The sequence below is a fragment of the Puma concolor genome, chromosome B4, assembly GCF_028749965.1.
Source record: "Puma concolor isolate L17-30 chromosome B4, mPumCon1.1.hap2, whole genome shotgun sequence".
Taxonomy (NCBI): domain Eukaryota; kingdom Metazoa; phylum Chordata; class Mammalia; order Carnivora; family Felidae; genus Puma; species Puma concolor.
This window is the reverse complement of record NC_141673.1, coordinates 97,391,965-97,418,709: the sequence shown is the minus strand read 5'-3', so window position 1 is coordinate 97,418,709 and position 26,745 is coordinate 97,391,965. Positions and strand designations below refer to the sequence as shown.

The 26,745-nt window shown below is 45.2% G+C and overlaps 1 protein-coding gene and 1 long non-coding RNA gene across 4 annotated transcripts in view; both read left to right on the top strand.

Annotated features, from left to right (window-relative positions):
• Nucleotides 1-21,087, top strand: part of LOC147579314 (uncharacterized) — a 41,582-nt gene extending 20,495 nt beyond the window's left edge. The window contains exons 2-3 of the long non-coding RNA XR_015253805.1: nt 1,700-19,980; nt 20,232-21,087. This is a non-coding gene — a long non-coding RNA (uncharacterized LOC147579314). The remainder of the gene's footprint in view (nt 1-1,699; nt 19,981-20,231) is intronic.
• Nucleotides 1-26,745, top strand: part of ETV6 (ETS variant transcription factor 6) — a 253,331-nt gene that overhangs the window by 140,870 nt on the left and 85,716 nt on the right. The gene's annotated exons all lie outside the window — the stretch shown is intronic.

Below are 26,745 nucleotides of genomic sequence, written 5' to 3'. Positions count from 1 at the left end.
GAAATTTCCTCCCCTGTTTTCTCAGTTCTTTCCCTGGAACTCCCATTATTAGGACGTTGGTCCTATGATTTTCTTATCTTCTCTTGTTATTTTCCACCTGCTTGTAGTTTGAACTCCTCTTTGGGAGATTCCTTAATGTTTATTTCCCACTCCTTCTATTGAGTTTTTATTCCTGAGGTCATACCTTTGATGTGCATGGGGGGATTTTTGTTGTTGTTCTGGACACGTTCCTCATTATAACCTCTTGTCCTCTCAGAGTCGCAACATCTTCTCTTACTTATGGAAGGATAATAATGATGATGATGATGATGATGATTAGTTTTTCCTACATTGTCTTTTCTCCATGATGCCTTCTTCTGGCCGTTTTAAGGGTTTTTTTGTTTGTTTTTGGCTGGGTGGTATTTTTTGTTTCACTCTCTGCCTTTCCTCTTTTATACCCAAACATCTGGTGATCTCTGCTTGTCCACTCATATCTGAGAGTTGTTGGAGTACTGACTGGAAGTTCTACATGCATGGGTGGGCTTGTCCACGAGGGTGACAAGTCTGGGTATTTCCTTGACATACATACCTTTGTTATGAATATCTCGACGTCTTTTGTCTTTGGCTACATTCTGCAGAGACGGACAGGTAGCCATCCTGGAGGGCTTAAGTCTAGCTGCCAACCTCCTGGGAGAGCAGCGAGAGGAAATGGGCTGGGGTGGGGGTGGGGGAACCTCCCTGGTTGCCACATACACATCCTTTTACTCCTCCATATATAAGTTTTAAGTTAATTCCACCTGGCCATTGTGGTTTCAGTTCTTTCTGAATTCACTGTACTTTATTGTCTCTGGGGCGTAAACTTCTAATCTTCTGCCGTGATCGGAAAGGAGCAATGGCTCAGCTGTCCAGATTTTCAGGTGTAACCAGTGCCATCGATTGCCCAGCCTTTGAGGGTCCCTGCCCTGTGAATCTGGTTATTTCGCAGCTTTTCTTCCTATGAGGTTAGCATTCTACTTCCCTGCGTCTGCTAAGTAAATTACCACTGGTTCATCTGCTTTCAAGCTTCTGATTTGTGCTTCTCTTTTCCTCCCCCTCCCTCTTCCCCTCGCTCTTCTCTCCTCTCCTGGTGTTTTCGTCCTTGTGCTTTCTTACAAATCGTTGCGCCGTTATTTTGAGAAGTTTGGGGAAAGAGAGCAGAGCTAAAATTAACTTCATCAAAGACGGATGAATTTTGACAGTCTCTCTGCCGCAGGGAGAGATTGTCTTAAGTGTGTGTGTTTCGTAGATATCGAACTTCGAACTTGAACTTCGTATGTATGGAGCTTCTCAGGAGGAAGCTTCTTTGTTAATTGAAATTATTATTACGATTGATACTTTTTTACCCTTAGACTAGTACAACTTGTGTCACAAAGTATCGCCTGCATGGAAGTCTTGTGAGGCACTACATATAGGGCAGGTAGTTGTATTTTTGTATTCCTCTGCCCTCTTGAGGGATAAAGTTTTATGTCCCTGTTATAGGAAATCAGTGGAAGAACTGGATTAACCCAGTTAGATTTTTGTTTTGTTTTTACAGCAACACCCTTTCATTAATAAAGAAGTCAACATATGAAGTACTCATAGACTAGTTAGTATACGTAAAGCTCTTAGAATCATGACTGGCACACAGCACTATGCAAATGTTAACTGCTACTCTTATTATTATATGCTCTTGTCTTGATAGTACTTCTGAATATTCCAAGAGTTACATCCAATGGTTCCCAAGCCCAGCTGCACCGCAGATTCACTTGATGATCTTTTAAAAAAGATTACACTTCCTACCTCAGACCTCTTTCATCAGAGTCTTCAGGGCTGGGTTCCAAGTACCTAGCAAAACACGGCTCCAATTTTCTGGGGAAGAGATAAGCGAGACATTTCGAGAACCACTCCGAGGAGGGTGTTGTCACATCACTGGTGGAAATTATGTGGATGATGGTTGAAGAAGACTGCAAAGGAGCCAGCTCTGGGAGCTGAGACTAAAGGCAACGTAGATATACACAGCAGATAAAGAAATAGGCATACACACAAGCATACCCAGAGCTGGAAACCAAGTCATTATACCTGGCCGTCGTTCTGTACAGAACATTTAGGCAGTAAAGTCACCCTCTTTCTTTACGCTGTTTTGCTCTTTTCTTTAGATCAGATTTTACCTGGATAGGAGAATTAACAAAAGAGGGTCAGGTGGATGGATGTGCATTTCTTCCTGCTCTCTCAGTGGCAGACGTTTGTGAAGCATTGGCCAGAGTCAGCTAAGCATTTGCTTTAGACGAGATCCGCACTCCTAAAGGGGACTCATGCAGTCTTCAGATGGATTACATTTAAATTAATCCTTGTTCCGACTCAGGTCTCATCTGCTAGTAGGGTTCAGTTTTCATTCATCTACTGTAAAACCAAACAACCCTTACTTGTGGCGAAGGGAGAGAGGAAAGAGAGGAAATAAAAAAAGCATTGCATTTTATTTCCATGTAAGTGACTCAGAAGGCTCTAAATGGTTACTTTATTTGAGAATTAGTAGCAACCCTTTGTTTAACTGAAACAGTTGGTGTTAGAAGAATAATTTATAGAATAATAGAATTATAGATTATATAACTATATAATAATTCATAGAAATCACAGTTAGGGGCTGGGGAGGAGGGGTGGGTGACAAAAAAAAAAAAAAATGCCAAATCACAGAGTGACCAGATTCATGTCCACTAATGTTTTACATTATCCAAATTTTAATGCTTGATTTTAAGGAATATTCCCTTATCATTTGTAAAATATTTATCTTGAGATTCTCTCCATACTTGGTGTTGGAACAATGGAGAATGATCCGGGCTTTCCGTTGGGAAAATAACAATAGCCAGCCCTTACTGCATGCTAACTGCGTGCCAGGCACTGTCCTAAGCACTTTCCCATCTGCTAGCTAATTTAATCCTCATCAGGGCCCTGGAGAAGGTTCTGTTAAGATAAACGAAGTGAGGGGCGCCTGGGTGGCTCAGTCGGTTAAGTGTCCGACTTCGGCTCAGGTCATGATCTCGAGGTTCATGGGTTTGAGCCCCCGTGGGGCTCTGTGCTGACAGCTCAGAGCCGGGCGCCTGTTTGGGACTCTGTATCTCCCTCTCTCTCTGCCCCTTCCCCACTTGTGCTTTGTCTCTCTCTCTCTCAAAAATAAATAAACGTTAAAAAAAATTAAAAACCAAAAAAAAAGATAAATGAAGCGAACGCATGAGAGGCTTACTTGCTGGTAAGTGAGTGGTGTAGCCCTCCTATTTGCCTAGCTGCTTTGCTTGTACGGCTTTGGGTTGCTCACCACAGGTGCCTGGCCCGGAGGACGTTATGTTCCGGACTGGGCTGGCCAGGGCTGTAGAAGGTGTTTCAGACATAAGCCAAAGGAAGCTAATACAGGCCTCCTCTTCCTTCCACATGCTGTCTCAATTCCAGACCAACAGTAACTCTCTTAAGGGACTATTAGGTGAGGCGAGGCTCCGAGAACTCCCGTAAATTACTCAAGCTCACACAAATGGACAGTGCCAGTCAGAATTCAATCCAAGTTAGATTCCAAAGCCAGTGGAATACCTCCCTTCTTCTCTTAATATTACCTTTTGCTCTGTGTCGCCTCTCAGGAGGTGGGAAATAAAGCCAGGGATGAGTGGGTACCTCTACTCACAGTTACTTCGTGTAGCACTGTGTGACCCTTCAGTCTGTTTTCCAGGCATAAACCTGGCTGAATGGCAAATAAAGCCCAGGCAGAACGGCAGCCTTCCCCATTTATGCCTGGAAGATATAATGCTCTTTTTGCATTGGCGCCAGAGAACTGTGCCCACCAGCTCTGATTCTTTTCTTCTCCCTTCACTCCCCCCACCCCAACTTCATCAAGAAGATATGAATGCTGAGATCATCTCAGAGAAATCTAGAATAAATACCATGAGAAAATGGTCCCCCTGGAAGGCATCTTGTTCTCCTGCTGTTTGTAATTGTGAAGAGCTCAGCAACTGGGCAGCTGGATGGGTATAAATATAGCCCAGAGCACTGACGCCCGCTGAATCCTGCTTTCTTAGAAGCACAATGGGAACCCACGGAAATCAGGGAAAGAGCAGTAAAGCCCAGTCAATCAATCAGCCTCCCTCCCTCCCCTCTCCCTTTCTCACTCCCTCTCTCCATCCTTAACCTCAGTGTGGGTGTGAGGATAGAAGCAGCTTTTAAGAGTGCACTTAAAATAGTTCTTGGAACTGGACGCTGGCTAAACTCAAAGACAGGGAAGATGCTACCTCCCAAACCGGCCCCTGTCTGACCTGTAAGCCCAGGACTAGTTTGACCATTCTGGTGGGAAATCTCAGGAGCCCGTGCATCCTCAGCCCAGCTGCTTGGGTACAAGCAACGTTTCTAGCGTGAGCTCCAGGCATTTGGTGCGTCCATATTCAGATATCTTATTCTAACCAGACTCAGCTGCCTAATGCCCGGGGATTAAAAATAGCCTCCCAGTGCTAGCTATGGAATTGAAGGAGAAATACCCAGGGAGTAGAGAGGTCAGCTTTACTCCGGGCCCCCGATTCTCATACCCGTGGGTTTCATTGCACCTAAGCGTTTAATCCCTTCAGGTTATTTTAGTCTTGTGCTATACCATTGCCTATTTTGTATGGCTGTTTAAGATAAAACGGTCATCCCGGGTTTGTGGGCATTGGTATCATTAGGAGTCTGGATTTTGGCAGGAGAAAGCCATTATTTTGCTTGGTGGTTCCCGGAAACAAATTGTGTCTAGTTATCTTTCCATGCAGACGTCAATGGTATTTGCTATTGATGCATACATTTATTGGGTTTTTTTCTTTCCCATTTGGCAGTGAATACTTCACAGAAAAGAATCCTGTCCTCTACTTTCAGTGTAACTGTCCACAAAGCTTAATAAATGGTCTTACATGACTTGCTGTGTTTTGTGACTGTTGAGCTGACCGAAACAACCATTCTTTAATGTCCACAGCACCCTTCTAGAAGATGGCACAAATACTGTGTCATTTGCATAACATTCCATTGTTTAAGGTTCCGTGTGCACCAGCGGTCTAAGAGTAATCTGTGTGCATGGGTGTTTTTAATTGTTTCGTTGGATAGGAGCTGCATCTATGCTTTTTAAAAAATTTTTTTTTTAATTTCTGAGATTGCTTCCTCCAAATTGAACCTCAGAGTGTAATATTTGTAAAAAAAAAAATAAGGCAGGAACAGTTAAAGCGGAGTATATTTAAAATATAAATTTAAACACGGATAAACTGAAGAAGGCCTGAGGTGGAAGGATGGTAGGTCCGTCGGTTCACCGGTCGCCGGAGCGCCTCAAGCACAGAACCTTCCTCACAAAACATCCTGCCTCCAATTGCTTGTCCTTGGGACCGGAGTCGTGCTAGGAGAGGAACGCCAGCTGTTCTGGCCTTGGTAGGGACTCCAAGGAAATCAGGCCACCTCTTGGAGACTTCACAGAGCCAAAGGGAACACCTTGACTTACAGCCAGGAGCCTTGCAGGTCATAACAGAGTTCTAATGATTGACACCCTGAAAACCATTCACTTGGTCCAGGGCCTGGCACATAGTAAGGACTCACCGAATGTTCGCAAATACGCAAAGGGGCATTCCGCCCCTATCTCTTTGCTCAACTTCCAAAAGCCTAGAAAAATAACATGGGGACTTCGATCTGCACGGCCACAGCAGCGAGTGCATTCCCTCGGCAGATGATGATCGGACGACCTCGGCCACCTTCTCCAGATTTTCCCCTTTGCCCCTGAATCAAGATGCCACTTGGCACAGATGAGCCGCAAACACCTCAGCCTCTGGTTCAGGGACTGTCCTGGAAAGAAGGAGAGGACATCATATATGAAACTCATTTAAAAAACAAAAACAAAAAACTAGTTATATAAAGAAAGAAAAGAAAAAACTAAGATACATCCGGGACCAGAGGATAGACTGAGCTGTAGGCTTTTATGTGCATGCCAGAAAGGAAGGGAGAAGAGCCCACCACACTGCATCATCTTCTGCTCCTTGTCCAAGATTCACATTCACCTGTTATGTGCCATTTTCACCTTTGCCCCCTTGTGCACCAGCCCGGTGACACTTACCGTTACCTTTAGCCCTCCCAACCGCCGCAAGCTGGGTGGTGTTATCCCCCGTCTTCAGATGAGGAAACGGACCCTGGAGTGAGGTGACATGTCCAGGCTCATCAAGGAAGTCAATAGCAGAGAAAGGACTTGAGCCCAGACCTTTTAATTCCCAGCCCCGTGAGTAGGAATAAAAGAGTGGAAACAGCTGTCCAACCCTCCCCGAGTGTTACGAAAAGTGTTGTATTAAAAGTACTGACAGCCCCAGAGGTGACACGAATGTTTCTCCATCGCTCACCACTGAAACCAGAACTGTTGCTGGATACTGTCCGTTCCAGAACCCTCAAGGCACTGAGACTGTGAAGTGACAGCTTTCCTCTCTACAAACTTTCTTTCTCGCTCTCTCTTTTTTTTGTTTTGTTTTGTTTTAAGAAATCGAATAGTGCTGAGGGATCTTTTTTTTTTTTTTTTTTTTTAGTTTATTTTGAGAGAGAGAGAGAGAGATCATGAGCAGGGGAGGGGCAGAGAGAGAAAGGGACAGAGAATCCCAAGCAGACTACACACTGTCAGCACAGAGCCCGACACGGGACTCAAACTCACAAACCTGAGCCAAAATCAAGAATCAGATGCTCGACTGATTGAGCCACCCAAGTGCCCCAGGATAATTTCTTGAAATAGGGCTTTACCTCCTTCTTTTTGAGAGGAATTTAGGTGTCCTTTCTTCAGTGAAAGATCCTTTCTGTCCTGTAAGAACCTAGAAATAGTCTGTTGGCCATCCACTGTGATGTTCCCAACAAATCCAAATCATGCCATCAATAAAGCTCAGTTTTTGAGAGGCCGTTCGTTCTTTCAAGCACTAATATTTGTATTCATGCAGTGTGCTTAGCACTAGTCCAGGCACTGGGAACAGAATTGAAAGGATACTCTCTTTAAGAAATTCACAGTTCCCAAACTTCAGCTGTGTCCACAGAGTGGAGGCAACTAGGGCAATTTCAGTATCAGGTAACGGGAGGAAGGCCAGGACCACCAGTTGTTGGCGAGTATGGCCGGGAGGCAAGGTGCTGGTAGTTGGGGATGGGGGGTGTCTAACATGACCTTTGAAAACGCGAGCTTAAGGAGCAGACAGCAGAAACCCAGCCATAGCAACTGGGATTCAGTCATAGGACTTGTGTTATGGAGAAGGACTGGAAGATAGGGCTGGGTGGGAAACCCAGATAAGGGACCCCATTACAGCAAAGACCTTTTTTTCCGGGTGACAGAGCAAGGCCCAGTAAAGCCAGCAGTAGTGGTGACTCACTACTGATTCCCTGAACAACTGGTCCCAAGCTTCCTCTTGATAAAGGAGAGGATTGGGCCTGGAGTTTGGGTGGAGCTGGACTTACAGAAAGGGGGTTAAATAAGTCCAGCTGAAAAGATTATGGGGCCCTAGGGGCAGCCAGCCGAGTATCTTACTACAGCTAAAACACATGGAAAATCAGTCGGACCAATGCGATGCACAGCTCTCTCAGGAGAAAGTGGGCATCCCACGTTGGCATAATCTATAGGAAAGGATTTCAGTTCTGTGGGTCTTGAAGACGAAGTTACAAGGTTGCTAGGATGCTTAGGCTACAAGACATTTTTGTGTGATCCCCTAACTTATAGTAGAAACAAAAGAACATTCCCGTAGTCTTTACCACGTAAAGGTTGCAGAAGATGAGCTTTTTTATTTATTTATTTTTTAATTTTTTTAATGTTTATTTTTGAGAGAGAGAGAGCAGGGGAGGGGCAGGGAGAGAGAGGGAGACACAGAATCCGAAGCCGGCTCCGGGCTCTGAGCTGTCCGCACAGAGCGGACATGGGGCTCGAACTCACAAACTGCGAGATCATGAGCTGAGGCGAAGTCGGACGCCCAACCGACTGAGCCACCCAGGCGCCCCAGAAGATGAGCTTTTTAACAAATATCCATCAACTATCTATTATGTGACTCCAAAGACAAATAAGAAGGTAAAATAGTTCTTGCCCTTGAGGAACTTGTCACCTCTTGGGGAAGACAGATGACTAACCAGCAAATCAGAATATAGGGTGGTTGGGGTTGTGTATCATGTCATTGACCCACAGAGGAGAAGCAGTTGACTTCGGAAAGGAGTAAGTGTTTAAGCTGGGTTGTGAAGGAAAGTAGGAGTCTGAGGAAAGCAAAGAAATGAAGATCGGTTCTAGAAACAAGCAGCAGCTGGTGGCTGGAGCAAAGGGGTGTGACAGAAAGTAAGACCGGAAAGATAGACCTGAAGGGCCTGCTGGGCTAAGCTGAAGAATTGAATTTCTCCCCCAGAATCTACGGGGAGCCATTGACGGGTTTCAGGCGGGCAAGTGATACATTCCTTTTTGGGAACTATGTGAAAGGTGGGTTGTAAGAGAGATGTCAGGCCAGTTAGGAAGGAGAATGATACTCGACTACTCGCATTTTTCTCCTGTCGCCCGTTGTAGCTCCAGAATTGTAGACTCGTCTACAGAGAAGCCACACGAGTGTGGAATATCGGCTTGTGAGCCACTCCAGAAAGGGTATGCTGGTGGCTGGAAGTTGGGCAGATTGAAAGGCTTCTTGTCATGAGGGAACAAGTTACATTAGGGCACACGTCTAAGGACGCTGCAGAAAAGTTTAAAGTCTCAGTCACATGGTAGCCATGATGTGTAGAAGAACCAGAATTTCACGGAGCGAAGTTCGCCAAATGCTTTGAAGTTGGCCCCCACCTACCTTCACTCTGACTTGCAATTAAAATCGGAATGTGGCACAGCTGTGTGAGTGGCACGCACATTCTCACACATGTCAGATCTCTCGGGTCCATTTTGGTAGTATTTGTTTTCCTTTGAGATAGGAGTTGATTCAGTCACACTTTCTTCTCCTGACAATAACTGCATTTTTTTTTTTCCTGAGGTAGCCTTCCCTCCAACCGTCTCTTGTTGTTCTTACCCAAGACCCAGTATCTGCCAAAACAAATGTATGTGAGTGATAAACGCTGAGAGGAATGTCTGTTGGACCACAGGAAATTTCCTGTTCAGGAAGAGATCTTGGGAACTTCCTGTGGAGGGGTGCATTGTGGGACTTTTGGCTGCAGGCCCTTGACCACAGCTGCAATTAACTAAAGGCAGGAGGGGGAGGGGAGAGGAAGAAGAGGAGACAGCTACCCACAGACATTTTTATCCATGTAGCCTGAGGAGAGAATGGGCTAATACAGGTTAAAATTTTCCAAGTGATCTGAACGTCTCATGCGCACCAAGGTCACTGGTGCCCAGTCTCCTTTACTGCCACCCATCCTTTACGGCATCCCAGATGCTTCCTTAGGCTTCCTAAAAACAAGCACTGTCGCCTTGTCCCCATGAGTCTTCCTGTGCCTCCAGCCCTTGTAAGCCTGCGTGAAGTGTCCACCTCCTCTTGGGCCATACTGACGGGTTGCAATGCCCTGATTATCCTCAGGACCACTCATGGCTACTGGTGTCCACACCTTGGGGTTGGTGATGCGTTCCATCCCGACTCAGGTATGGAAGAGGGAAGAAGCGACACCTTGGCTCTTTGGCTTACCTCTGCCTCAGAAAACGTCAAAGAAATGTTACTGAGTTATCACAAAAGACTGGGTTAATAATCCAGTTCATAACCACAGTCAAAACCAACAGGACGACCCTGCGTTCTTGTTCTACAGTGCCAGTCAGGAACGAAGTCCCGATTAACGCCTCATGGCCAGACTTCTCTGTGGCTGCATGGCCGAGCCGGGTCCCTCTCTGCGGGAAAGTTTCTGGAGCACTGTGGTAGGCAGGGAAGATGGAAAGACTTGGAAGCTTCCAGGCTGTTTCTAGCTGTGTAACCCCAGGCTGGGGAGAAGGCAAGTTATTTTATCTCTCTGCATTTCAGCTTCTTTGTCTAACTTGGGGAATAAAAAAACACTTCCCTTAAATCAGATAATGTATAGAATAGTGCCTATAACCCAAAGCAGGCGCTGAGTTTTTCCTTTGAGTCTATCATCATTACAAACTGGAAATTACTTAGGTGTGGTTCTGGCTAGCGTCAGAGGAAAGGCTTTGAGGGGCCTTTCACCCTCCACTTCTGTGATTTGTACTTAAGGAAGTTTTTTCTGGAGCTTCTACTCTGTATCCAAGTGCCTGTTACTTCCCCACAGCTCCTGCTCGGCGTTTATGGAGTGCATCTGTGAAGAGCGAGACTTGTGTTTGAGAATCAGTCACAGCTTGGTGGCAGCTTATGCCTGACTATGTCTTAGTCCTTGGGGATCTCCGGCAGGGGTGACCCGCGCCGTTCTCTGGGTCTTGTAGAAGTAGCCTGCCCTCTGTGCATCGCCTGTGTCACTGTCTATGCCTCTCACTCTGCCGTAACACACAGCCCCCATCGGACACAGGGCTGGTTGCTAAGTATGAATTGATTACTGTATTGTCCTTACCTGTGTGTCTGTGTCACCCACTAGAAGGTGACTCCTTGAGGACAGGGGACTTGTCTGCCACCAGGGATGTGCTTAACAGAGGCTTGTGAAATTGAATGCACTTCATTTTAGGGGAAGGGTTCCACGGGGGCCTTTAAACGTGGGACTTAAAAGGCATTTATGGTTTTATGTTGTAAAATACTGTACCAACTGGCCTGAAAGTTCTGTATTAAAAATAGTGTCTGTGTGGGGCGCCTGGGTGTCTCCATTGGTTAAGCGTCCGACCTCGGCTCAGGTCACAGTCTCACGGTTCGTGAGTTCAAGCCCCGCATTGAACTCTGTGATGACAGCTCAGAGCCTGGAGCCCGCTTCGGATTCCCTCTCTCTCTCTCTCTTTCTCTCTGAAAAATAAATAATAAAACATTAAAAAAATTTTAAAACTAGTGTCTGTGTGCACTACTGACTATATTATACCCTGTCATTTGGCCTCTGTGCTCCACTGTCACATTTTTGAGTTTTCATTTGCGTGGCTCCCATTTCTTCAGAAATTGGGGGGGGGGGGTTCTTTTTTATTTTTGGTTTGCCTCTTTTCTACTCTAGAAGCTTGAAATACAGGCCTATTTTCACAGTAGGTCTGGAAACAAAAGGCAGTGGTGTTGCCCCTTGATGGAGTGAGCCCCCAGAATCATCTTGAAAATGGGACTTAAATTTTAAAGCGTTCTTCAAGAGTAGGTGACCAAGTGTTTCCCAGAAAGAATTAAAAAGCCAGAGTATCTTGCGGCAAACATTGTCCGAGTATATAGTCTACCCTCTGAAGCAGTAGAATTACATCATGGCTTTAAAGATGAAAGCAAAAATAGGGGTAATATAAAAGTGAGCTGCAGTCATCGGAAAGTTGTCCTCACGTATCCCATGTGATTTTGTTTTACATTATTTTAAGCAGACTCCCCACGTTAGAATGGCAAATATGTGAGCAGAGACATAAATTAACTGGAAGAAAACAAAATAGACCTCTTAACTGACCTTTTTTTTTTAATGTTTTTTATTTATTTTTGAGACAGAGAGAGAGAGAGAGAGAGACAGAGCATGGGCAGGGGAGGGGCAGAGAGAGAGGGAGACACAGAATCCGAAGCAGGCTCCAGGCTCCGAGCTGTCAGCGCAGAGCCCGACGCGGGGCTCAAACCCACAAACCGTGAGATCACGACCTGAGCCAAAGTCGGATGCTTAACCGACTGAGCCACCCAGGCACCCCTTAACTGACCTTTCTTTTTAAGACTCTGACCTTGGTCTTTAGAAGAAAAGGGCAAAAAAAAAAATTTTTTTTTTTAAGGTACCCTATTTAGTTTCAGAGGCAACTCTATGGGTTATGGCTTAATTAAGCCAGTTTCCGACATTTTGAAAATGTTTCTAGGGCTGGAAAAATAAAAGCTTGTTTAATGAATCTTGATATAGCCAAAAAATTCAGGTAATCAGAATGTTCCATTTCCACAGCTGTGCTCCCTTTAATTCAGATTGCGTTGACAAAGACGGGGAAATAGAATGGTCCTCCCAGGGAGAGACCTCACTGTTGTGTAGATAACCTACTACTGGGCAGGCTTTTGCTAGAGTGAAAATACTGTTATGGTCAAACTAGTTCGTACTACCCTTGTATTTGTATGAAACCTTAACAGTTTACTAGTGTTAATGTCTATATTAATCTGCCTTGTTTAATCAACACAGGGCCCCCATGCTGTTCAGATGGGGAAATTGATTCGGGGAGGCCAGGGCTGGAGGTTGACCAGCAGAACCTGCACTTACATTAGGTCTTATCTCTCCAAGTTCATTCTGGCCCAGGGTGAGGCTGCTGGCCAGGAGGTGAACGCCAGCATGTGCCAGTTAGTAAGCAGTTTTCTGACAAATCCAAGGCCAAGGGAAGTGAAATAACTTCTTGGTTCCCCTCCGTTTCTTCCCATCAACCCCCTGTTGCCTTCCACCCCGGTTCACACCCACCCTTTCTGCCCACACCACCTCAGCCGCCTCTGCAGTTTCTCTGGGAAGCTAAGGAACTCTTTGTTTGTGCAGTAAGGGTTTCCTCACAGGAAATTTCCTGTGATGGAAACTCCGGGGAAACTTCCTGTTGGTTAGGACACTGCAGGGGGCTGATAACGTGAACCACTTAAACCTCCAAACCTCAGCTGCCGAGAAGGATGGGATGGCCCTTCCCTGCTTTCTCCGAGCCTGGGAGGGCATGAAACTACAAGTGTACAGAAGCATCAAGAGGTTCGGGCACATGTTCCAGAAGCTAAAAGCTTATGCCTGTGATCAGCAGGTTCTTCTAGAAGATCAGCTCTCATGGTTCAGTGGGCTACTCAGGTTTCTAACAAGCCTGGTACCTGCAGGGCCATTCTGTCTGGAAGCATTAAGAGGACTCTGGAAAGTGTAAGGGTTCTGGATTTAATTCCTTCTATATCACTTTAAAACATGTTTCTGTTACTCTTCAGTGTTATATGTTTATGAGTGCTGCAAACATTTATTTTCAGCTGTCACTTAGGGACTGGGAATTGTAACCAGTCTTATCATTGGCAGACACAGTTGACTATGTTACGTGATGTGATTTGCTTAACACCAAGCGTAAGTCATCTGGGGTGTGTACCACAGGGCGACCAATCTTGAGCCACAGCACAAAATTATCCAATAGGCTTTATGTTTGCTTGACCTACTCTGTACCTAGAGTGGAATATTTTGTTGTTTGCTGGCATTTGAACAAAGGTAATTATTCCTAAATCATCTCTTGGGGTTGAACTTAGCTTTGAGTATCTCCAGTGTTGGGAATTCTGTAGGTTCTCCTGAGCAGCTCTCTTAGCCCAAACTCAAGTTTGGCCTCCTACTTAGCCTGAATTTTCCTTAGTGACCTCTAGACCCATTACTATTCATCCTGCCCTTGTTGTACAATAAAAATAATTGACCCCTGACCTCTTTCTGTTTTCGTATCGGTAGACAGTTACTTGAAAGATGTATCTTAATCACTGGATTTCCCCCAACGCAAATCCATTCCTCTACAAGTTTCTTAATAGGTATTGTCTTCCCGGTTTAGGTGCTAATGTGGCCTTCATTTCTCAAGTGCACTAGATTCGATGCAGGTTTCTACCAGTCTCACCTCCCCAAACTTCTGCCACAAGCGGGTGCTCTTTCTTGCTTGCTTTGTAGGAATGATCATTCTAGCATTTGAATAAATGATTCGCGCATACTCTCAGGTGGGGTATTGTGGCTGTATTCTTGGTCCACATTGCAAATTAGGGAAGCATACGAGAAATTACAGTTAGCCAGGAAGAAATTTGTAGCTGATAAGAAGCCTGTCCCTTAAACTCCTGGAAGACAGAAACCATTGTTCATCTTCGTATACACAATATTTTGTCATTGTTTTGCATGTAGTCTCCATACATGTTGGTTGACTGACTGAGTCCTAAAAGTCAAAAGAACAGGTTTTTGGATTTATTTTGTTCTTAGAATGTGTAAGAGTTGCAAATTTTTGGAATTTATTTGTGAGGACAAGCTGTCCTCATGAATTGAGTATTGATCTTCAAAATGGCGAATCACCAATAACGAATGATGCTGCCTATAATATACTTACAAAATCTAGGGAAAATACCTTTGTAAAAATGCCTTGGAATAAGCTTTAAATATGGAACTCCAAACCAGTGATTTAATTTGGGACGAGCAGAAGAAAAATAGGGCCTATCTAAGTGTCTTGCAGTATGACTTACTTCTGATTTTATATTTGATTTATTATTATAGAATGGGATTAGCCGGAATGTGTCATAAATAGAGACCGTCACTATAAACACCAATTAGCACCATTTGTCTACGTAAGAATAATTGCCATTTTCAACCTGCTCTCGCTTTAAAATAGATCACAGTGACGTCATAATATCTATAGACTGAACCAAGATGATATTATCAGTAGTAGTAGCAGAAGTGCATCATGGTCTTCGTCAAGGGGACTTTCTGCTAAGGATCCTTATCTTTTCTGGAAGTCTAGTTAGCATACTAGAAGGACCGGGGCTGTGGAATCTCACATTAATTTCTAGTTCTCCTTTTGCTGTTCGGTTCATTCTCTCAACAGATAATTTATTATATGACTACTAAGTATATATATGGAGTACTAAGTACACATCAGCGACCAAGACAGACATGCCCCTGCCTTCGTGTTGCTTACAACGTCATAGGGGAGATTGAGGCTGACCAGGAGTTAACCCCAGCCATACAGTGCACTCCCCACACAACAAGGAGAATACTCTGTTGTAAAATAGAAGCGACGTGGTGCCATTTCGCTGCTGCAAAACCTCCAGTGGCTTCTAGTTACATTTAGAAATATTCTGAATTCTCAGTGTGAACCACCAGGTCCCGTTTGATCCAGACCCCGTCAACCTCTCGAACCTCATCCTGTGCTACCTTTTGTTCTGTTCATTTCTCTTTAGCCAGACGGGTCTTGCTATTCTTAGAACTCTCTATGATAGCTCTTTCCCAAACCGCACCTTCCCTCGTTCCCCTTCCCCTTTACCTTGTACCGTTTTCCTCCATAGCACTTTCCGCCACTTGTAATTTTTTAAAAAGTTGGATGGCAACTCTCAGATGTTTATTCAAAACGTTGGCCGTCCCGTGTGCACAGGTGGGGCTTGATGCCTGTCGAGTCCAACTCCGGTGGTTCAGTTGGTTGATAATTTGGCCATCTCGTGGGAGGCCCCAGAAGTCTTTTCCGGGAAGTGAGTTTGCCCCAGAAGAAATCCTGTGGTCTCCTGCTTGTAAGGAACCAAGCTGGGAAGAGGCTTGAGCTTTTATCATTCATTACGCAGATTTCCACTGCATTCCCCTCTATTCTCCTAATCCTTGATCTCTGCTGGACCCGGTACTCTGACTCAACCTGATTCAAGCAAGCAAGTGTTCTGTCATCTACTAGGAGCGGCGGCCGCTGAGCCGAGGAGAGTGGAACAGACTCACACCACAGATCCTTTTATCGGTAGCCTCTCCTGCTCTCCTCCTGCTTTCAGAGGACCTTGGAACCTCTAGTTTCTGAAGTTTTTGGAGCTTGTCAGGAAGAACGAGCCTGTTTCTTAGTGGTGTCTCCCCCTGCGGGCAGGTGGGGTCTAGCTGTTCCGCTCTGCCAGATCAGATACCCGTATTTCATCTGCGTCCCCTCCAGAATTTTGTGCACCTCTCTCCACAGCCTTCTCCCATCCTCTCTCTTTGTGGGTTTGGACCTTTCTTATTCCTCTGCTGTGGTTTAGCCGCACCTGGGACAGAAGCAGGGATAGACACACACACGACTCACGCGTATAGTTACCCTTGAAGGGGAGGGCACTGATGCGGCACCACGGGGTGTTTTGAAAGCCTAAGGCACAGGAACTCGGTCTAGTCTACAGCGTACATGTAAGAGGCAACTTAAAAACTCAGTGGGAGTTAATTGGGTAAAGAGGAGGTAGGATTATCTCTGGGAAGGGGAAATGGGGTGTGCGAAAGCCCTGAGACTAGAAGATTTGGTCTTCCAAGGATGGAAACCCAGGCAACTGACGTTTGGTGAATTTGCTGTGGAAAACCACGACAAGGGGAAAAGCTGGTGAGGTAGCCTGAGCCCGTCATGTTAGAGAGTCTGGTCTGGGTCCCAAGAGCAGTGATCAGCCATGACTGTTAGCTGTGTAGCCTTGGGCATCACAGAATCTTGGCTCTTCTTTTGTAAACCAGGCACATAACCTCGACCTCATAGAGTAGTAAGCACTAAATGGCGTTATGTATATACTATGTCAACTTAGAGTCGTCATACTTGTTTGCTGAATTTGATCTTTTGGGACATGACATGTCACTGTAGCCCCTCAGTAGAACAGTGCAATCAAAATGTCAGGTTGAGAAATAATCTTCCGAAATCAAGTAAGTGAAAGGAATCAAGTGACAACCAGTTGAGTGGTCTTGTTCTGGGTCCCAAAAGTCCAATAACAGAAGAGTGTCAATTATCCACACTCCAGATGAAGGTAGACTTGTAAGATGGTATAAAGTTGAAAAGGTAACAATTTGAGGGGTGCCTGGGTGGCTCAATCGCTTGAGCGTCTGACTCTTGGTTTTGGCTCCGGTCAGATTCTCGTGGTCTGTGAGTTCGAGCCCTGCTTCAGGCTCTGTGCTCACAGTGCAGAGCCTACTTGGGATTCTCTCTTTCCCTCTCTCTCTGCCCCTCCCCTGCTCATGATGTCTCTCTCTCTCTCTGTCTCTCTCTCCTCCTCCTCTCTCTCTCAAAATAAATAAATAAATAAACTTAAAAAAAAAAAAAAAAGATAAGAATTTGATAGTATTCCAGCTGTGCTCCGAAACTAATACTGCGTGAAGATCGATTAAGCTTATCAGTTGGTAGCTGGAGACTATAGAGGAAGCAGGCACCAAAGAAAGGTGGCGGATGGCTCTACCCATCTTTGTCCTATGCCACAGTTGATGACGAAGCAGTTGTCTTAGGTTTTCACGTAAAAAAGTTCCCTGTGCTCGGCAACGTACTAAACACGATAGGTAATAGATGAGGCTCTTGTCCTGAAGGATCTTTTAAGCTGTAATACATTTTCACATGAGTTGTATCATCTTTATTATTTTAAAGCATTGGCCGGAGAGTTGCACCTTCAGTGCAAGGATAAATTAACAAGTTTCAGGGCTCTGATCTTAACAACACATGTACATGGTGTTCGTCCTGCCTGTTGCTAGCCAGCACCAGAGAGACTGATGAGCTCAACTCTGTGAACTCACCCTTTGAGCCTGGAAATCAGCCTTCACTCATGACTTGACGTTTCTGAACACGCTGATCACTTCTTAAAGGAAAGCAGTGATGCTTAATAGTCACTTGATGGTATCCCACCAGTTAACTCAATAAGGAGAATTGTCATGTCGGCCAGTGGTATTACATTTCTAGAATCTGTTCTGGGTTTTAAAGACGCAGGCAGCTTCTGAAGCCCACCAATTTAAGATTGCCAGGTGAGTTTTGGCTATAACGTTATCTATAAATAGGCAGCGTGGTTCCCATGCGATTGATGTGGTTGATGTAATTGTGCCGCCTTTTACAGCTCAGTAGAAATTACTTGTAGCTGTAAATTGTAGTAGAAGCAGGCATCTACTTCGTTTTGATCTTAAAGAACCTCAAGGAAAATAAATGCACACCAGGGAGTCTGTGGATTTTGATAGCTTATTTCAAACATCATTTTTTAGTAAGCACATGCCGAAATGTGTAGTGGTAGAGAAAATTGGTAGAGTGAAGAAAAGCACAGACAGATTCACGTGGGCTTTCAATGAACATGTATATGGCTGGGCTTCCGGTTAGGAAACAGTGGCTCTGGGTGGAGCCTCTAAGTTTGCAGGGCTCATTAGGCATGAGCGGGAGAGGCTCAAGGCTCTTAGGTTGACAGCTATACCTCGAAACTGCAGAAATGAAAAGTTTTTCATTTCTGAGCCTGATGGAAGGTGGATGAGAAGGAAAAGACTGTCACGTAGTAAAATAATATGTAAAGAATAACCAAATGATCCACATTAGGTTTTGCTCACTGGCAGGCAGGAACGTATCATATTTGAAAAGGGTGTCTTTACCTAAATGTACCTATGTAAACTAACTACCTTCCCAACGAAACAGGATGCACCTGTCTAGAGGTATCTTTGTTACTAGAGCAATGGATATTTTATTGGGCTGACAGATTTTATTTCCGTTTTAGAAAACATAATGGTAATTGGTATCAAATCGCCTTTTCTCTTGCCCCAAGAAGTGTTGCAAAAACAGGACTCACTTCATGAACTTGAGAAACCAGTTATTTGACCTACATTTTTCGGTACCTTAGCACATTCTTCTAAAGTAATAAGAGCACGTATTTTTCCCTTTCATACCCTGCAGCCCTGTTCCCCAATTATCATCGGTGATAGGCCCACCCATAAATCAATGGAAGGGTCGTGAAAGAGAAACATAAAATTCACTTGAAAAAGAGTACCTATAAGGCATTCCTAGAATGTTCAATATGAGTCATTTTTTTTTGGCAGCGAAGTTAATTGTCCTCAAACATTTGATCGCAGGGATGGCATACCGTAGTTGGGTCCAAGATCTCCTCTATGTGACAGGTACAAGGGGAACGGAATCTGGCCGCACAGACCACTGTTGCCATATGAGTAACTGCAGCTTTAACACGAATTTTGTATTTTTCTCTACAATTCCCATCACGCCACCCCCACCCACCCGCCACCCGTTTCCCCCATAGGATACAATGAGAAGAGAAAAGGACCTGACAAAGTATGCTAGAAAGCTACACTAAAGAGGATAATAGCAGGCAGTAAGGTATGAAGAGAAAATAATAGAAGAGTGTAGGTGTGATGTGGTGATTTATAATAAGAAATATATATTTGGTCTTTGTCCCCATTTCTGGCATAGAACTGAAACGCTGGAATTTCGTAAATGATGAGGGAGATGGCTTCTTTTGTTAAGTCAATGAGGTGAGGTGACTTCCGGAAGCGCAGAAGGATGGGAGCTGGTTGCCAGTGGAGCCACCCATGTGATTAGAGGTTTGGAACTTTCTGTTCCACCCCCAACCCTCGCGAGATCAGTGACCAGCGTCCAATGACTGAACCAGTCTGACCGATGAAGCAAAGCCTCCATAAGGGGCACCTGGGTGGCTCAGTCAGTGAAACGTCTGACTCCTGGTTTTTGGCTCAGGTCATCATCTCATGGTTTCGTGAGTTCCGAGCCCCTCATAGGGCTCTGTGCTGATGGTGTGGAGCCTGCTTGCGATTCTCTGTCTCCACCTCTCTCTGCCCTCCCCCGCTCGCACCGTCTGTCTCAAAATAAATAAATAAACTTAATTTTTTTTTTTTTTTAAAAACCTAGAAGAAGAGGGTTGAGAGAGATTCCAGGTTGGTGAACACATGAAGGTGCTGGGAGAAAAGTCCTCCTGGAAAGGTCACAGGAGCTCCATGCCCCTTCCCCACACAGTGTCCTACTGGCTGTCCCTCAGTTATATCCTTTTATAATAAACCAGTGACCTAGTAAGTAAAATGTTTCCTGAGTTCTGTGAATGGCTCTTGCAAATTAATCGAACCAAGGAAGGGAGGGGGTTGCGGGAACCTGCGATTTTGTAGCCAGTTGGTCAGAAGCATAGGTAATAACTTAGGCTGGTGACTCACATCTGAAGTGAGGTCACAGGGTAGTCTCGTAGGACTGAGCCCTCAACCTGTGGAGTCTGATGCTATCTTTGGGTAAATGGTGCCAGAATGGAGTTGAATTCTTGGACACCCTACTGGTGCCCAGAGAATAGCTTGGTGTTGTGTCAGAAGTACCTTCCCCCACCCCGACCCCACCAACACACAAGTTGGAATTGGGTCAAGGTAGCCGAAAGAGCAGGGTACCCACAAAAACGAAGGAGTGCTGAGAAGAGGCAGGATGAATAGAGAAATGTGATTTCAGGAAATCATGCATAGCTGGATGATCTATTTAAAAATGTCAGGAAGTGGGTGAAAGAGAGGCTGTAGGCGGGGCGCCTGGGTGGCGCAGTCGGTTAAGCGTCCGACTTCAGCCAGGTCACGATCTCGCGGTCCGTGAGTCCGAACCCCGCGTCGGGCTCTGGGCTGATGGCTCAGAGCCTGGAGCCTGTTTCCGATTCTGTGTCTCCCTCTCTCTCTGCCCCTCCCCCGTTCATGTTCTGTCTCTCTCTGTCCCAAAAATAAATACAAAACGTTGAAAAAATAAATAAATAAATAAATAAATAAAAGAGAGGCTGTAGGTAAAGGGATGACAGAATTTGTAACGGTCAGCAAGGAAGCAGGAGTGGATAAGAAGGAGGAAGACAGTACAGTAGAATGAGAAGGAAAGACACAAAATGGATATAGGAGAGATACTGAAGACATGTGAAGGAAAAAGCAGAAAAGAAGATGAAAGAGGGGAGGAATGAAAATAAATAAAATGAGAATTAAATTTCTGATTTGTTCATCCATAGCTATATAAGAAGTACGTAGTCAACTATTGATTTTCTGTCTAATGAAGAGAGTGATATGGATAACCCAAGATAATGGATCCTTTCCAAACCATTAGCACATTTTGACTTGGGCTACATTTTAATAATTACATTGAAGTATATATTTGACTGTGTGTGTGTGTGTGTGTGTGTGTGTGTATTGTTTTAAATTTTTTTAGTAAAACAGAAACCACAAGATACATAGTTGATTGAGGAGAACCAGCTCTTTATCCCTACTGTAGTTCCTTTCTGCTTCTTCCTTTGAGCTAGGAGAGGTCCACACCTGCAGACGTCCCTTAGTCCATAATTAGGTCACATCCCCACCCACCACCCTGCATAAAACCCTAATTTGAAAAATTTCCTGAAATCTGGGGAGGAAGTAGAGCGTCTTACTTAAAGACTTCAGTGAGGGGCGCCTGGGTGGCGCAGTCGGTTAAGCATCCGACTTCAGCCAGGTCACGATCTCGCGGTCCGTGAGTTCGAGCCCCGCGTCAGGCTCTGGGCTGATGGCTCAGAGCCTGGAGCCTGTTTCCGATTCTGTGTCTCCCTCTCTCTCTGCCCCTCCCCCGTTCATGCTCTGTCTCTCTCTGTCCCAAAAATAAATAAACATTGAAAAAAAAAAAAAAGACTTCAGTGATCTGAGCCTGAGCGTGGGTGGTGAACCCCAAACCTCTTCTGGTTCCTTCTGGACTGCGGTGCTCCAGAGAGAGAATTAACATAGAGCTTGAAATTGACGTTAAGGCACCGTGTCTCAAGTAGAAAACCCTTGTGGGTAAACCCGTGAAGAAAACACTGCTTTACTTCAGCGCACAAAAGACCAGTAACTCAAACACGTTTTCGAAGACCTATAAAGAGCTGGGGGTGCTTAGGAGTGAAGGGTACATGTGTGAGTAGCCGTGTCTTTATCAGTGACTCGATAGCTCAGAGCCAAGCATCTTTGTGCCACAAACCATAGTTTCTCAATGTCCCAGAGGGAAGGAAAGCGTAAGTATGAATTAATATAAGACAAGTCACAGTAAAACAAAAATACCACTTGTGTCTTGAGATTCTAGTTGGCAAGACCCAATCTAAAACATACATGACTGTCACCATTAGAAAGATCCACACATTGGGTTTTCCTTTCTCTTTCTGATTAGGATTAACCTGGAAAAATGGATTGCGTCCACCTTTAATAACCTACACCTTCTAGAAGATTAGAAGTTGTTATTTTTTTTTTTTTTTGATGCTGCTTTTATAGATGTATAGTAGGACTTCTGAGGTGAGATGGACATTCCAGGTCATGTAGTCTTTGCCTGCTAGATGCAGGCATTCTACCTGTGGCATGGCTGAGTGACAGCCATACGCCTTCTGCCCAGACACTTCTGTGGATGTGACCTCAACTGTCTCTGAGGCCGTCTTGCCATTTTTAAATAACACCAGTTGTCAGAAAGCTCTTTAAACTCTTAGATATGTGACTTTTTTTTAAAGTTTATTTATTTGTTTTGAGAGATAGCACAAGCAGGGGAGGAACAGAGAGACAGGGGGAAAGGGAAAGAGAGAGAGAGAGAGAGAGAGAGAGAGAGAGAGAGAGAGAATCCCAAGCAGTCTCCACACTGTCAGCACAGAGCCCAATATAGGGCTCGAACCCATAAACCACGAGATCATAACCTATGCTGAAATCAAGAGTTGGATGCTTAACTGACTGAGCCACCCAAGCATCCCAGATGCATGGTATTTATTAAATCATCCATCATTGTAGGACAACAAATAATTGGTACCCTATGCTTTTTCTTCTCCAGCTCTGACCATTGCCCAGGTATCATTTATAATAGGAGTTCAACCTCGATCAGTCTTTCTGCTTTTACCTCATGCTCTGGTTATATCTAGATTACGGGACTCATTTAGAATCTAACTAAAAATGAGAAATCCTCTGTTTCTACAAATATAAATCTTGGCAATCAATAGAAAAAGGAAAGGAGGTTTAGCAAAAACTGATGATAATTCCAAGAAGGCAGTATCTTTTGGAACATTCTATGGTGACCCCACCACTGGAGCTATCTGCTTACCTCTGGTTGCAGAATTTCCAGAAAAGACTTGCTGCCTTCAGAATACTTTTGGGCCCTTCCTTTTGTGCTTGGATTTCTATCCTTAGTGGTTTATTCCTTCAGCATGGATTTTTGTAAAAAAAAAAAAAAAAAAAAAAAAAATGCCGATAGTCCGGGAGATGGACCATTAAGCTCTGGGTGGTCATTGCACGTAAGTGTTAATCATTTTTATATCTCTTCCTAGAAGTGTGTTTTAATGGCATGGAGGAGGGTGCAGAACTGAGAGGAAACAGGGACGTGTGGTTCACTAGGCACAGGTTTCTGGGTGGAAAAAAAGAACAGGGGAGCATTTCTGTGTGCTTGCGGAAGACCCAGCACTTTTGCGTGTACAATTTGCACAGCAATCCCTGTGAGTTGAGATCTGCCTTTTACAGATGAGGAAGTTGAAGACAGGAGATGAAGAGGTGTCCCACCCAGGCCATAGCTAGTCAGGGACACGACTGGGGTTTATTTACACCACAGCCGCCTAATCTGAAGCCTGCGCTCTCTTATTATTCCGTGACACCTGTGCCATCATCAGAGGGACAAAGCACAAGGAACTGGAACGCCGAGAGGAAATTTGCCTACTTCAGAATTTTGCGCAAGGCTAACCCTGTCTAAAAGCATCACTTTGAAATCCGGTGCATGTGGCAGTAAAAATGTCCTAATGCCAACTGATTTTAAGCCTTGGAGTTCCTCTACCTAACATTCATAAAACACTGTGAAATAATTTGCAACGAGGTATTTGTTCACAAGGAGACTTTCTCCACTTGTTCCGAGTGCTTTTTATTGCTTCCTTATACGTTATCATAGATTTTCATCCCTTCGTGGAGTAACGGACGGTGTTCACACTCTAAATGTGAATCTTGCACCACCAGCCTTGTGTTATTAGCAGAAAGCCGGTGAAGACCAATTGTGAGGTCCCTTCCATCCCTGACTCCTTGCAGTATTTTGGTCTGACGCTGTTACACTAAATCCTAGGTCTCCTTAGGGAATGATGCGGGTATAATTCTCAGGTGTCCCGCCCCGCCCCCCACCGCATTTGCAACCAATGCAGCAAAGCCCCTTTAACCCCCTCGTCTCATGGCTACTCACTCACTCAAATACATGTAACGCTTGTCCAGGATTATTTCCTGCCCCTCGTTCTGGCACTTTTGGGAGAGCTTTGGGGGTACACAGTCTTCAGGTGAATTACTCCATCATCGAGAGAGGATCTTCGGGAAGGCAGGTCTGTTCTCCCCCACTCAGTATTCTTTCACAGCAACCACAAAACCACACTTTCTCTATTAAGTACACATTCCTGGGACTATAACAAAAGGCTTCTGTGAGCTTGAAAGCAGCAGGGGAGGGTACAACATGAAGGACTGAAGATTTAAAGGGTTTCATTTCTTCCTTGCTGGAGACTGTATTGTGTTTGAATGCAGTTTGGAATCTGTTTCTCTACCACAAGGGGAAAGAGAAATCTGCCCTAAAGCTGCACAGGGACCCCGACTGGTCTTTATTCTCATAGCTTAGTGATTTCCTGCCACCCCAGCGAGTGAGCGAGCAAGCAGGCACAGGGGCTCCCTGACAGTCATAGGGGGGCCCCAGGAAGCCCGGCTGGGAGCCCATGGGGACTGGGCTCTGAGCCCACAGCCTCAGTTCACCGCTGTGAACGTCTTCCCTTTGCTGAGTGGCTACCCAGCCAGGCAGTTTTCTCTAGCCCGAGCCCGCAGCCACAGCTATCCTGCCCTCCCAGGATGGTGGATTCATTGTTTTCGAAGTGATGCAAGGAATCAGAATTTTCCATCCTTCCCAACTGGGGAGAATTGAGTTCTACAAAGAAAGTAACCAAGTGAGCTCAGCCGGTTGAGCGTCCAACTTCGGCTCAGGTCGTGATCTCACGGTTCGTGGGTTCGAGCCCCACATTGAGCTCGCTGCTGTCAGCGCAGGGTCGGCTTCCGATCTGTCCCCCTCTCTCTCTCTGCCCCTCCCCTGCTCACACTATCTCTCTCTCTCAAAAATAAATAAAAACATTTTAAAAATTGAAAAACAAAAAATAAAAGACCCTTAAAAAAAAAAAGAAAGAGAGAAAGTAATGAGCTTTAAAAAGAAAGTCCCCTGGGGCGCCTGGGTGGCTTTGTTGGTTAAGCATCCGACTTCGGCTCAGGTCATGATCTCGCGGTTCGTGGGGTCGAGCCCCGTGTGGGGTTCCGTGCTGATGGCTCAGATCCTGGAGCCTGTTTCGGATTCTGTGTCTCCCTCTCTCTGCCCCTCCCGACTTGCGCTCTGTCTCTTGTCTCAAAAATAAATAAACATTTTTAAAAAATCGAAAGAAAAAAAAAAAGTCCCATTCCCTCCCTTCCGCTTCCAGCCCACCCCCAAGGGCACACCGTCCTATTCTGCATTTGAGGGAAGCCTCCTTCTCTGCCGGATAGTGCCAGGCGCTGAGAACAGCGGGCTTGGCTGTGCCACCAAAGCTCTTGTTTTCTCCGTAGCAGAGTTAATGTGGCCATGACTCAGAATTGTGGGACCCCAGACACCAAGGAAGTGAACTAACGTCTTTTCAGCCCACGGTGGACACATAGTCCACAGAATAGGTTTCATGCTCTAATGAAACAGCACAGAAACTCTGTCCTTGGTGGCTAAGGGGTGTGTGGTGAGATGCTGCTCCCTCCCTCTCCTGCTCTCTCCCCTTCCTTGCCCCCTCTTTTTTTTCTTTCTTCATGTCAGAGCTGAGAACTCTAATTCCAGCCCAAATCCCTTTGAGCAAAGGTCCTCCTGAACCATGACCTTGAAAAGATTTCCTCTTGTGATATGCCCATCCAGACTCGCATGTTGTTCCCTGGATTTAGGAAAGGCTGGAGAAATCTTCCACTCCATTTAAGGAGAGCCTGTATGGTTAGTGGATAGGGCGTCAGGCACAGGATTGCGACAGCAATAATGCAAAGAGAGACGCCTGCAAAATAAAAACTTAATAACGAAGAACATCGTACAATTATATAGCACCTGTTTTTAAAAAAAGACAAAATTCCACTGAGTAAATTTAGAGATGAAATTGCCTTTATTCAGTGATTCATGAGTTGGACAGCATCCCATGTAGCGGATAGAAAGGAGTTCCAAGAGCAGTACAAAATGGAAGGCTTTTATAGCCAGAAGGGGGCAGAAAAAGGAAGTTTCTGTCTAAGAGTGGGGTGTTTCAGCAAGGCTACCTTCCTCTGGGGGAAGGCTGAGGGTCTATCGAGCAGATTACCTCACTGGTGCTGACCAGATCGTTCCAGACGGACTGGTTAAAAGTCACAGTCCTGGGCGAGGCCGAAACTGCAATTAAGTCCTGGTTTGCTGTCGGGGGTACAATTGACTATATTGGAGCCCTGCTGTTCCTCTTTTTTTTTTTTTTTTTTTAAATGTTTCCCCCGTTTTGATCAGACTCTCCCCCTGAGAGATGTGATGAAAATGTAAGGCATCCGTGCCCGTCTCAGCTGCCTCTCTGTAGTTCTTGTGGCTTTTACTGATCCTCTGTATCATCTTCACAGGTCAGGATATTTTTTTGTTGAATCTCTGTGATTCGCACAGGTCACAGGTTCAGGTTCACATTCTTTTAGCCCGTCATTCTCTTGGTTGCTTTGACTTTCCAGTCGGAGGGAGATCATTGGCCTGGTGGGTAGCAGCTGCAAACATGCATTTAAAGCTTTTGAGAAGGTACAGCGTGCCAGTGTGACCGCAAAGAGTTTGATAAGCTGGATAATTCACAGCGTTTGGAGCACACTTCAGAGCCATGGGCTCTGAGACCCAAACCAATACAAGTCAAGTAAGTCAAAGAAAGGTTTTGTTGAAGTTCCCTCTTACAGTCATGTGGCTTGCTTAGGGACCTTATGTGATTGAGTTGCGTTGTCCCCGGAAGTATTAATTTAGGTATAGCAGGTAGTATTTGCCACAGCACAGACACCTCCTTGCTCTACTAAAAAATAATCAAGGGCTAGCCTATTATCAAGAACAATTTTGGTTGGAGAGCCTAAGGATTTGGGGAGGCAGGGGCAGCTATTGTCTTAGCAGTGGATTCTGAAATATTTTCAAGAGTCAAGGAAAGGTTCCTGATCGTATTCCCATTTATATTTACTCCTGGGGCGCCTGGGTGGCTCATTCGGTTGAGCGTCCGACTTTGGCTCAGGTCATGATCTCATGGTTCGTGGGTTCGGGCCCCGCGTCGGGCTCTGTGCTGACAGCTCAGAGCCTGGAGC